Below are 12,938 nucleotides of genomic sequence, written 5' to 3' on the forward strand. Positions count from 1 at the left end.
GACACCAAATAGACTTGAACTTTTGTTTCAGTGGCATTGGTTGGATGCGATTTCAGATGAGTCTGACTAATTCTTTTATGGAAAACATCTTGCAGTCAGCAGCATCTCACTGATCACTGCTTTTCATAGATACCTGTGACGGTTTGGGTGTTCCCCGCCCCCCCACACTTTAGAAATCACCCAGACTAGACTCAGCTGGCTCTGGAAATATGAATGATGCTTATATTTACAGCTAGCACAATAGACAAGCAGATGTTTACAGTATATACATTTACATACAGAAATATACAAGGTAAAAGGTAATACAGAAACACAACTCCCCTCCCAGAAACCTGAGTCCCCAGGAGGGGCTCTCAACCACCCCAACACCTTCCCTCTACCCCTCTCAACCTTACCCCAGTCCCAAGGAAGAATACAGGTTCGGCCAGAGGTTTAAGAAGCAAAGGTGGGTTAGGCCAAATAGAAGGGTGTGTTAGAGAGATGCAGCTCAGTCAGCAGCGCAAGCAAGAGTGCAAATGGATGCCGAGAGTGTGTTATCAAATGGTTTTGTTTCTTGTTCCCATACATCTCAGCAAGACTGTGAGCAAAGTAGACATCACCATTGTTTTCTTTTTACAGCCTGTAATCTAGTTCTTCTCACCAAAACATTCTACCCTGCTTCAAACTAGTACAATACCTTGGTGGCTATTTCCATTTCAGGCTATGTCCTAATTTGAGCAGCCAGCTCTAGACAGAATGTAGAATTTACCCCAAAGGAGTAAATAACACTAGCACAGAATTGGAAGTTAAATAGAAATAATGTTGTGGTGGTTTGGGTGTTACATGCCCCCCCCCCCACTTTGGAAATCACCCAGAATAGACTCAGCCAGATCTGGAAATTTGAATGAAGCTTATATTTACAGCTTAGCACAACATACAAGCAGATATTTACAGTATATACAGTTATATACAGAAATATACAAGGTAAAATGGTAATACAGAATCAGAACACCCCTCCCAGAAACCTGAGTCTGCAACATGGGCTCACAACTGCCCTCCCACCTTATCCCACCCCTCTACCTTACCCCAAACATTGCCTTGTGTCCTAAGGAAGAATGGAGGGTGGGCAGGGGGGAGTAGGAAGCAACTGGGTTAATCAGAGAGATGGAGGATGAGGTTAGAGAGAAATGCAACTCAGAGCTCAGGCAAAGAGCGGCTCCCTTATCTATGTTTGGATTCTTGTTCTTATACACCTCAGCAAGCCCATGAGTGAAGTAGACATCACCCTTGTTTCTCTTTCATAGCCTATGATTTTCTCAACAAAACCTCCTAGCTAGCTTCAAACTAGCACAATCCACCCCTGTCTATTTCACTCAGAGAATTGCTGAGAACTTTCTGATCTAATCTAAAACAATATTTACGCTAATGAATATTACAAGTTCAGTTCACACTTCATTCCAGCTATCTCAGATGTAGGTGATTCAAAAGCTCAGAAAGCAGCAAACAGTTTGTCTCCTCACAGGTGAGAAGAGAACAGGGACTCCCAGGTGACGCTGGGTTCGTGCTCATGTACTGTAGATTCTCTCATAGATTCTTTCATTGTTGGACGCTGATGGTACCTAGAACAGAAAACTCCTAACAGCTTGTACCATACACTCTGAATTTAAATTCTCTCAGCTAAAGTTAGATTTCTCTGTGGAATGAACTGGATTTCACCATTCTCCTGCATTACCCAGTAGGTATGACCAGGACCTTCAGCAGACACCACCCCTCGGACAGGTTTCCCTTTGCCCAAAGGAGAAAATACCCAAACAGTTTTCCCTAACAGATTCTTTTCACATATAAGAGGAAATTTATCATTGTCTACTGTTTGGACCAAATCTGATTGTGCAGGTCCTGCTCTGTTTACTGAACCTCTACTATTTACCAACCAGGTTGCTTGTGCTAAATGCTTATGCCAGTTTTTCAGAGTTCCACCCCCCATGGCTTTTAGGGTGGTTTTCAGTAAACTGTTGTAGCGCTCAATCTTGGTGATCACCTCCACCAGACCAGGTCAGTCGAGATTACCCATCTGTGCTCGTTGGGTTATCAAAGCCATTCATTTAGACCACGTTGCATCTGTGGCATGATATGGTGAGGAACCTTTGCCATTGAACATCCAGTTTAGAAATGACAATCTAGGAGCTAAAAGCAATTGTGACTCAGTTCAAATCACTTCAGAAGTTGCTTTCACTCCTTCATAGGCTGCTAGTATTTCTTTCTCTGTTGGGGTGTAATTTGCATCTGAACCTCTGTAGCTATGACCCCAGAAACCAAGTGGATGACCACATGTCTCTTTTGGAGCTCTCTGCCAAAGACTCCAAGTTCACAGTATCACAGTATCATCAAGGTTGGAAGAGACCTCACAGATCATTAAGTCCAACCCTTTACCACAGAGCTCAAGGCTAGACCATGGCACCAAGTGCCACGTCCAATCTTGCCTTGAACAGCTCCAGGGACGGCGACTCCACCACCTCCCCGGGAAGCCCATTCCAGTATCCAATCACTCTCTCAGTGAAGAACTTTCTCCTCACCTCGAGCCTAAATTTCCCCTGGCGCAGCCTGAGGCTGTGTCCTCTTGTTCTGGTGCTGGCCACTTGAGAGAAGAGAGCAACCTCCCCCTGGCCACAACCACCCCTCAGGTAGTTGTAGACAGCAATAAGGTCACCCCTGAGCCTCCTCTTCTCCAGGCTAAACAATCCCAGCTCCCTCAGCCTCTACTCATAGGGCTTGTGCTCAAGGCCTCTCACCAGCCTCGTCGCCCTTCTCTGGACATGCTCAAGCATCTCAGTGTCCCTCCTAAACTGGGGGGCCCAGAACTGAACACAGTACTCAAGGTGTGGTCTAACCAGTGCAGAGTACAGGGGCAGAATGACCTCCCTGCTCCTGCTGACCACACCATTCCTGATGCAGGCCAGGATGCCACTGGCTCTCTTGGCCACCTGGGCACACTGCTGGCTCATGTTCAACTCCATCATTCCCTTCTCCTAATCCATAATCTATCCAGTGATTTCTAATGTGGATTACACAGTACTCATGCTCTCGCTGAGAGAGGCGATGTCTGAGTTCTAGTAACAATTGTGCTAGTCTTTCCCATTTTGGTGCTTTTAGCAATGAATCTTCAATTCTAGCGACGACACCTGCAACATAAAGAGAGTCAGTGACCACTTTCAACGGCTCTTGTGCCCAGTTTTTAAATGCCCACACTACTGTTGTTAATTCTAGGGTCTGTAGTGAGTTGTCTTCAGTTCCTACCATAAGGTGATGATGCCATCGACCACTGTTATACCATGTGCATACTGCTTTCATTTTGCTCCTACCTGTGTCTGTGTATACTGTTTGTCTGAGTACAGGTATGGGGCTTAATTTTGGAATTCTAAACCACTCTAGGTCTTTACCTGCCAGGTCCTTCCATCTGGATAAGCATCTTCCCTGTAAACCCCAACAAGGTGTCCTGTAATGGTGCATAGTTGTAGAGGCACCAGTCCAGCTGGTCACTGGTCTATGGTACACAAATCATAGCTAGCTCCTTTCCATCAGTTTCAGTGACTCTAAGCCTACCCCTTTTAATCAGTTCAGCAAGTACCTCTGCAGAGGTCTGTACAGCATTCTTTGGATGAGTGGGCAAGAATACCCATTCTATGATCTTCCAATCATTGTAAGCTGCACTGGCATCTCTCCTACCCTTGGTAATTTCCCTCTTTTCTTTTTGCCACTGAGCAATGAGTGCAAAAGGATGTCACTGCCTATTGACACATAGAAGCACTAGGGGTTGATTAGCAAGGTGACGGGTGGATACACCAGTCAAGAATTTATTGGCTATCGAGTTGACTGCCAACTGCTGTTGGGTCATTAAGCAGATGCGCCTGTGCCGGTGGAGCGCCTGGGTAAAATGACTCTTTGTTCACCAATATGGTTAGATGGTCATAATCCACTTTATTTCCGTGATACAGTGACTTATATGCATTCTAGCAAGAGGCGTGCTCAACTTAAGATTGGTTACAATCAGAGGGTACAGGGTTACTTGTAAGGCATCAATAGGTCAGCATATCATAACAATCTAAGGGTCAGCCTTCCAGACCACCTACTCCAGCCCCCTTGGCTATCTAACTCTGCCCACTACAGCTGTGTGTGGGGTGCTCACTTGTTTACAGTTTGATTTCCTAGGCTAGCAGCGTCCCAAGGCCGTTTCTCAGCACAGTTGCTCACGTTTATCATTTCTGTGTCCTCTGCTAACAAGAATTCTCCAACATATCCCTCTCTTTCTTTTGAGCAACCTGGGCTGATCTTTCAACTTACATAGGCTGTTCAACACAGGGGTAAATGATACAGCTACAAATCAACAGTGCTGAAACCAAAAAGAGATTAAACCTGTTGGAGCTTTCATCAGTAGCATTAGTCTGGCAAACTAACAACCCAAGCTTAGCTAACAATCCTAAAAGCTATTTCTGCAAGCGACAGCAAGTCATTTGTTCAAAAACCCAAAAGTCCAGACGAACATCAGTCACAGGAGAGTGCAGGTGTGCCACGTCTTTGTTGGCTCTGTGTGGCAATCAACTTGTAGATTCGCAGATCGATCAGCTGTCCAGTATTTCTCCTCAGACTCTCAAAGTTCTGGATTCACTCCGTAGTTCTCAGAAATCTCGATGTTCTCATCACACTCCTTAGCTATGAGCTGCATCTGACTATTGTGCTTAAGAACTACTAACCTCTAAATACAATACAAAGATATGCCCTAGATGTTGCCATCAGGCTATTCTATTAGGCCTTTTCCCACAGTTCTTCATTTGCTTTTAGAATTTAGGGCAGTGTTTTTTATCTCTTGTAGGGCACTTGCAAGAGACAAAAGCCACATTACCATCTGTCTTGGGTTCTAACGCAAGTTCCCAGAGACTCTAATAAATTTGATAGACCCAATAACAATTTATAGAGTGCCCTCACCTCTTCCCCCTCCTTTCCCAAAGATAGGGATCAGATATAGGGAGAGAGATAGATAAGCACACCCGAATAAATCAATCTCACTCAATGTGGAAGTTAAAAGGAAAAGTTTAACAATAACTTAGAAAGGTATTGGAGGTAGGGAAGTTTACAAAGGATAGGGAAGGGAAAACAGCAAAATACAAAAAAGGGATAAATACAACCCGAGTGGTGTGATGGTGGCTCTGCCTCGTGGCTGCCACGTGGTGTGCTGGTATGCAGGCAGAGCTGTGTGTAGTGTGTGTAGCGAGAGGGAGCGAAGAAGCTAAGAGCAGAGAGAGAGCGAGGAACAGGAAGCCCCTCTCCTTTATAGGACAGGAAGTGGGGGGGAGTGGGCTAACCATCACCTGGAGTGTGGCCCACCCCTGTGGAGGAGCCAAGACCCCTAGGGTCAGGTTCAGGGTTACTCCCCTGGAGTGTTAACCCTATACATTCCACCCCTTGGTTAGACCACTTCCACCTTCCTACACATAGTCTTCTTCTCCAAAGATAGGAAAAAAGTGTCCATGGATTAAGAGTTCTTAAAGTCCTTCTTGGTCCCCAGCTGTATCCCAAGGTGATGTGCTTTTCTGGTCTGGTGCACGTTGGTGAGGTGTGAGCAGGACAGGAACATGGAAGAAGAGTCAGTGAAACAGGAACAGTTCTTGTTGGAACTCAGGAAAGAGTCTCTTCCCTCTGTGAAGAAAACATCAGGAACAGTCTCTTGGTGTATGGCATCAGGGGAACAGGTGTAGATGAGATGGCTGTAGACATCCTCTGGAGGGAAATCGGGAACAGTCTTTTCACTGCGGGGCATCAGTGAAGAATCTGGTGCAGGGTTCTGTCGGACGCTTCATTGTGATGCGATGCTGTAGGACTCCTCTGGATAGCTGCTGCTGTGATGTAGGTTCTGTTCGACACCGTGTTGTGGTGAGGGTATAACTACAAAAACAACTTGTAACCCCTTATGAACTATAATACAAGTATTACACAACTATGATACAAATATTATACAACTATTACACAACTATAATACAAGATAACATGGAATATCTGGAATACATGGAATCAACTCTGAGATTTCAAACCTTTTCAGCTAAAGAGAGATTTCTCTGAGGGACACACTCGATAGTACCAGTTTCAAGCATTACCCAGTATGTGTGACCAGGACCCTCTGCAGATACCACCCCTTTGATAGGTTTTCCCCCACCAGAGGCAGGAGCAACCCACACAGTCTTTCCCAGTAGATTCCTTTCACAGACTACAGGGACTCCATCTCCCTCAACTATAGGCAGTAGGGCAGACTGAGCAGGACCAGCTCTGTTAACTGATCCCCTGCTGTTCACCAGCCAAGTGGCTTCTGCAAGGTGCTTCTCCCAGTTTCTGAGAGTTCCACCTCCCATAGCCTTCAGGGTGGTTTTCAGCAGGCCATTGTGTCGCTCAATCTTTCCTGCAGCTTGTGGGTAGTATGGGATGTGGTAAACGCATTCTATCCCATGCTCTTTTGCCCAGTTGCTTACAAGGTGGTTCTTGAAATGGGTCCCATTGTCTGACTCAATTCTCTCTGGGGTACCGTGTCTCCACAGGATGTGGCTCTGCAGACCCAGAATGGTGTTACGGGTAGTAGCATGAGGTACTGGGTAGGTTTCCAGCCACCCAGTGCTTCCCTCTACCATGGTTAACACATACTGCTTGCCACTGTGAGACCGAGGCAGAGTGATGTAATCGATCTGCCAGGCCTCCCCATACCTGTACTTTGACCACCGTCCCCTGTACCACAAAGGCTTCATGCGCTTGGCTTGCTTTATGGCAGCACAGATGTCACATTCATGGATAACCTGAGTTATGGCCTCCATGGGTATGTCCACGGACCTGTCTCGGGCCCATTGGTGTGTGGCATCTCTTCCTTGGTGGCCAGAAGAGTCATGTGCCCACCGAGCTAAGAACAGTTCACCTTTGTGTTTCCAGTCCAGGTCAATCTGGGAGATGTGGGCAGCCAAGTCAGCTTGGTGGTTGTGTTGCTGTTTTTCAGTGGCTCTGCTCTTGGGGATGTGAGCACTGATGTGTCGGATTTTAACTGGTAGTTTGTCCAGGCGTGCAGAAATGTCTTGCCAGAGATCAGCAGCCCAAATAGGCTTTCCCTTTTCTCTGCCAGTCATTTCTCTTCCACTCCTTCAGCCACCCCCATAAGGCATTTGCTACCATCCATGAGTCGGTGTAGATGTATAGCATTGGCCACTGTTCTCGCTCTGCAATGTCCAGGGCCAGCTGGATGGCTTTTACCTCAGCATACTGGCTGGATTCACCTTCTCCGTCTCTTGCCTCTGCAACCCTGCGTGTAGGGTTCCAGACGGCAGCCTTCCATCTCCACTTGCTGCCTACCAGGCGGCAGGATCCATCTGTGAAGAGAGCATATGCCTTTTCCTCCTCAGGAAGGTCACTGTATGGGGGGGCTTCCTCGGCACGGGTCACTGTCTTCTCTTCTGCTGGCTTTCCGAAGTCAGTGCCCTCTGGCCAGTTGGTGATGACCTCCACAATGCCTGGGCGCTCGAGAGTCCCCATCCTAGCTCTCTGAGTTATCAGAGCCATCCACTTACTCCAAGTGGCATCTGTGGCATGGTGCGGAGTTGAACCCTTCCCTTTAAACATCCAAGTCAGGACTGGAAGCCTTGGAGCTAAAAGGAGTGGTGACTCCGTCCCAATCACCTCAGAGGCAGCTCTAACTCCCTCATAGGCAGCTAGGATTTCCTTCTCTGTGGGGGTATAATTGGCCTCTGAGCCTTTGTACGCCTTGCTCCAGAACCCGAGTGGGCTGCCTCGTGTTTCACCAGGAGCTTTCTGTCATAGGCTCCAGCTAGGACCATTCTCACCGGCTGCTGTGTAGAGAATGTTCTTAATCTCTGGGCCGGTTCGAACTGGTCCCAAGGCCATGGCATGGACCACCTCTCGTTTGATCTGGTCAAATGCCACCTGCTGCTCAGGTCCCCACTCAAAATTATTTCCCTTTCTTGTAACGTCAAAAAGGGGTTTCACAATTTGACTGTACCCAGGAATGTGCATCTTACAAAAGCCCACAAACCCCAGGAAGGATTGTGTCTCCTTCTGGTTAGTGGGTTCCACCATAGTGGCCACTTTATTCACCACATCCATAGGGATGTGGCGTTGGCCATCCTGCCATAGAACTCCCAGGAACTGGATCTCTCTGTCAGGCCTTTTCACTTTGCTTCTCTTAATGGCAAAACCTGCATCCAACAGGATATTAATGATCTTCTCACCCTTCTCGAAGACCTCCTCTGCTGTCTCACCCCATACAATGATGTCATCGATGTATTGCACATGTTCTGGAGCTCCACCCTTCTCCAGTGTGGTCTGGATGATGCTATGGCAGATTGTAGGGCTGTGCTTCCACCCTTGAGGCAGTCTGTTCCAGTGGTACTGGACTCCTTTCCAGGTGAAGGCAAACTGTGGCCTACATTCTTCTGCAATGGGGATGGAGAAGAAAGCATTAGCAATGTCGATTGTGCCATACCATTTGGTCTCCTTCGTTTCCAGTTCATACTGGAGCTCCAACATATCAGGCACGGCTGTGCTGATTGGAGGAGTCACTTCATTCAGGCCTGTGAAGTCCACAGTCAGTCTCCATTCCCCATTCTCCTTCCGCACTGGCCATATCGGGCTGTTGAAGGGTGAGTGGCTCTTGCTGATGACAAGCTGCTGCTCCAGGCGGCGAATCAGCTGCTGTATGGGTAGCAGGGAGTCTCTGTTGGTGCGGTATTGCCTACGATGAACTACATGAGAAGCAATGGGTAACTTAACATCTTCCACCTTGTGGGTACCAACCACGGAAGGGTCATCTGACAAGCCAGGCATGATGGACAGATGCTATGCCAAATGCCCACTTGTTCCCTTTCGGGTCTTTAAAATACCCTTCCGGGAGAAAGTCGATCCCCAGGATGCAAGGTGCATCAGGGCCAGTTACTGTTGTATGCTTCTCCCACACATTCCCGGTGAGGCTTATCTCAGCCTGCAGCACAGTGAACTCCTGAGACCCCCCTGTGACTCCTGAAATTGTAATAGTTTCTGTCTCCCTATGGTTGGAGGGTATCAGAGTGCATTGGGCACCGGTGTCTACTAACGCTCTGTACTTCTCAGCTTCAGAAGTGCCAGGCCATTTCACAAACACATCCCAATATACTCTGTTATCCCTGGCCTCCACCTGGCTGGAGACAGGGCACCTCTAATGCTGAGCACTGTGACCACATGAGGCACATGGACCTGAGTTACTGGCCTCACCACCCCTTGGACGAGAGGGCTGCCTGCGGGACACTGCAGCAACCCCTCTTCTGGAGGAGTTATTCCCTGTGTTTGTCCCCTGCAGTTCCCTTACTCTGGCCCATAGAGCTGAGGTGAGCTGGCCATGCTATCTGTCCATGTTTTCCCCATGTTCACACAGTGTTCCCCAAAGTGAACCCCTGTGTGTCCCCTGTCTGCTCTGGGCTGGTCTCCTACGGGGAGGAGGAGGAGTACGGCGGCATGTGTTCCTGACAGCTGAGACCTGTACCCATTCAGAAGGTGAAGAGCAGCCATCCTCTGCCTTCTGCAGTTCAGAGACAGAGGCTTTCAGCTCGTTCATCTCCTGGGTGAGGGTTTCCACAGCTGCAATTAAGGTCCTAGACAAACTATCTTCGAACTGTCTCAGGTCATTCACAAACTCTCTGATTGTGGGAAGGTTGTTGGGGGTCTCTGCCCAGCAGCAGTGCTCCCAGGGTAGGGGCATATGTGGAAGGAGCACACTGGGTCAGTTTCTTCAAGAGGGCTGGCTTCATGCAGACATCATCGGGGTCCAAGGGCATCTGGCCATCTCCATAGATTATCTCCTGTACAGCCATTTGCCTCAGGTATGAGATACCCTGTTCCATATCTGTCCATTTAAGGGGATGGAAAATCATGTCATCCTTGGAGGGGTATCTGTATCTCACGGCGCTGAGAAGCCTGGCCCAAAGTGAGTGGGTACCATCCAGCCTCCCCAGCTCTTTATCTACACCCCCATCCCTCGACAAGGATCCCAGCTGCTTTGTCTCCCTCTGATCTAGGTCCACGGTTTCTGCGTCTGCATCCCAACATCTCAAAAGCCAGGCTAAAAGGGACTGTCAATTTGCCCTAGCATATTCCTGCCTTGTGTGCCTGATTTCCTTTCTGGGCGTGGAGCTGATAAAGATAACTCCATTATCAGATCCATTTCCAGATGGTTGCTGTTGCTGGGAGCTACTGCTTCCCGACGAGGTTCCTTGCCCTGGATCTGTGTCTGTTTTAAGGGTTCAGGTGTGGTCTAACTTGCTGCGTGGTGATGGGAGCGAGGTGGACAGGGCTGTGCTGAGGGGGCAGGGTCCGAGGAGCTGCTCTGGGTGGGACTGGGGGCGGAGTTCAGGGCGGAGCCGCGCTAGGGGCAGTGGCTGTGCTCAGGGCTGCCTGACTCATCGGACCAGTCTGACCTGTCACCCACCCTCCGAAGCTGCAGCCACAGCACCGCGGGCCACCCCTCCCCCTAAGCATCCTAATGGCAGTGTCCACACGAGGTCTCCACGTGTTCCAGCTCAGAGCTGCAAAATACCTTCCAAAAACAACATTTAAAGACAGTGAAATAACTGTTATCCAGTACCATTTTTCCCCCAAAATATCTGGAGCTTCTGTGTCCCAACACACATACTCAGAGTGATTCCATGTTCCAGAAACATTTCCAAACACAGTTAGATTAGTAACAGAATTCAGGAAATAGGCATAGACCCGGAAAGGCAAATGCTTAGAATATTCCCAGACCACATCAATGACTATTCAGAAGACATGGGAACTGACAAACTTCAGCATCCAGGACCAAAACAGCCATCCAAAAGCCTGAATAAGACTCTTTGAATATCCATTTTTTAACTTCCAAATCTTCTCTGAAATAATTCTTTCTGCCTAGCCCCACGTTGAGACGCCAAATAAATTGTCTTGGGTTCTAACGCAAGTTCCCAGAGACTCTAATAAATTTGATAGACCCAATAACAATTTATAGAGTGCCCTCACCTCTTCCCCCTCCTTTCCCGAAGATAGGGATTAGATATAGGGAGAGAGATAGATAAGCACACCTGAATAAATCAATCTCACTCAATGTGGAAGTTAAAAGGAAAAGTTTAACAATAACTTAGAAAGGTATTGGAGGTAGGGAAGTTTACAAAGGATAGGGAAGGGAAAACAGCAAAATACAAAAAAGGGATAAATACAACCCGAGTGGTGTGATGGTGGCTCTGCCTCGTGGCTGCCATGTAGTGTGCTGGTATGCAGGCAGAGCTGTGTGTAGTGTGTGTAGCGAGAAGGAGCAAAGAAGCCAAGAGCAGAGAGAAAGCGAGGAACAGGAAGCCCCTCTCCTTTATAGGACAGGAAGTGGGGGGGAGTGGGCTAACCATCACCTGGAGTGTGGCCCACCCCTGTGGAGGAGCCAAGACCCCTAGGGTCAGGTTCAGGGTTACTCCCCTGGAGTGTTAACCCTATACACCATCTTGTGCCAATTTGAGTGGGCTTTGGCCTTACAATAGGTGCTAAACTCAATCTATTCCATTAAACCACAATCACTGAAAACTCATGAAAATACCCAAATCCGTTAGCCGTGATCCAAACCTTATGATCCGTACACACATAATCATCATGTCAGTACTCCTTTCAAGTCCTTTCCACAATTCTGCCATCTGAGCAAGACTTCTGCTCACTTAAGGAAAAAACAGGTTGATCGTAATCAGGTTGGTCTTCATCAAGGCCTGTGAAGATAAATGATCAAACACAAGCAAATACAAGAAGAAATGCAGACATATTCATTGCCTAGGCTAACAGATCCACTGGCCTAGTCTGTATAATGTAATTACAGAAATTTTGAAAAAAGAAAAATTTCTTCTGCTATCCTGCTTTCCTCTAAACCCATTTTCTCCCTCTTTTTTTTTAAATGATGCCCAGATATACCTAAGAAAAAACATCCCATAATATCCTTATATCCTAAATTCCAAAAATTGTCATATTACAAACCCTTAGCCTTAACTTATCTTACTCTAAAAATCTATCATCTGAAGGAAATTCAAGAAAAAGCAAAGAAACTTCAAGAAGATAACAATACCATGGTATTCTCAGAAAAAGAAAAATCAGAATTGTCACAAAGCTCATTCCATTGTAAGTAGCAGCTGCTCCAGTAAACTTCTATACTCCAAAATATGGTACCATCAAAAAAGGCCTTCAAAAATAGTCCTGTCTTTATCTGTTTGAACATATTTATTGGGGGAAGGAGCTGACTGGCGTTAGCCTACAAGCTCTATCATTCCCTTCTCCTACTCCAGAATCTGGTTAGTGACTTGTAATGTGGATTTCAGTGCTCGTGCTCTTGCTGAGAGAGGCAATGCATCTGAGTTCTAGTAATAAGTGTGCTAGTCTGTCCTGTTTGGTGCTTTCTGTGTCTGTATGATTTTCCACTCATTGTCAGTGGGACTGGCATCTCTGCTATTGCCTAGCAATCTCCCTCTCTTTCTTTTGACACTGAACAAGGGTGCAAAAGGTGTTGCTGCCTAGTCCGTAGAAGGAATTAATCAGTAAGGCGACGGGTGAATACCCCAGTCAGGAACTATTAGCTATCATTTTGAGTGCAAACTGTCATTATCTGGTGGCTAAAAAGATGCACCTGCGTGTGTCCATGCCTGTAACAGGGGCAGAAATGGTTCTAAGTCATTGTCGTTATTCTTACTGTCTTTTCCACAAACTTTCTAACATCTGGCATTGCTTTCAAGTCCGTGTGTAAGTCAATCTCCTGAGGTCTGACTCTGGCCTCAGTAATTTTCCAGCTCAAAACAATTCCGAGGCCCTGTTGCTTCCAGCAGAAAAAAAAAAAATCTGTAAAGAGATAACGGACGGAGGAGACGGGGGGGGGGGGGGCCCGGCGGGCCTCT

At 47.3% G+C, this 12,938-nt stretch overlaps 1 protein-coding gene across 1 annotated transcript in view; it reads left to right on the forward strand.

The window, feature by feature from the left end:
• Positions 1-12,938, forward strand: part of LOC135192884 (transitional endoplasmic reticulum ATPase) — a 125,698-nt gene that overhangs the window by 49,374 nt on the left and 63,386 nt on the right. The window lies entirely within an intron of this gene.

The sequence above is a fragment of the Pogoniulus pusillus genome, chromosome W, assembly GCF_015220805.1.
Source record: "Pogoniulus pusillus isolate bPogPus1 chromosome W, bPogPus1.pri, whole genome shotgun sequence".
Lineage (NCBI taxonomy): Eukaryota > Metazoa > Chordata > Aves > Piciformes > Lybiidae > Pogoniulus > Pogoniulus pusillus.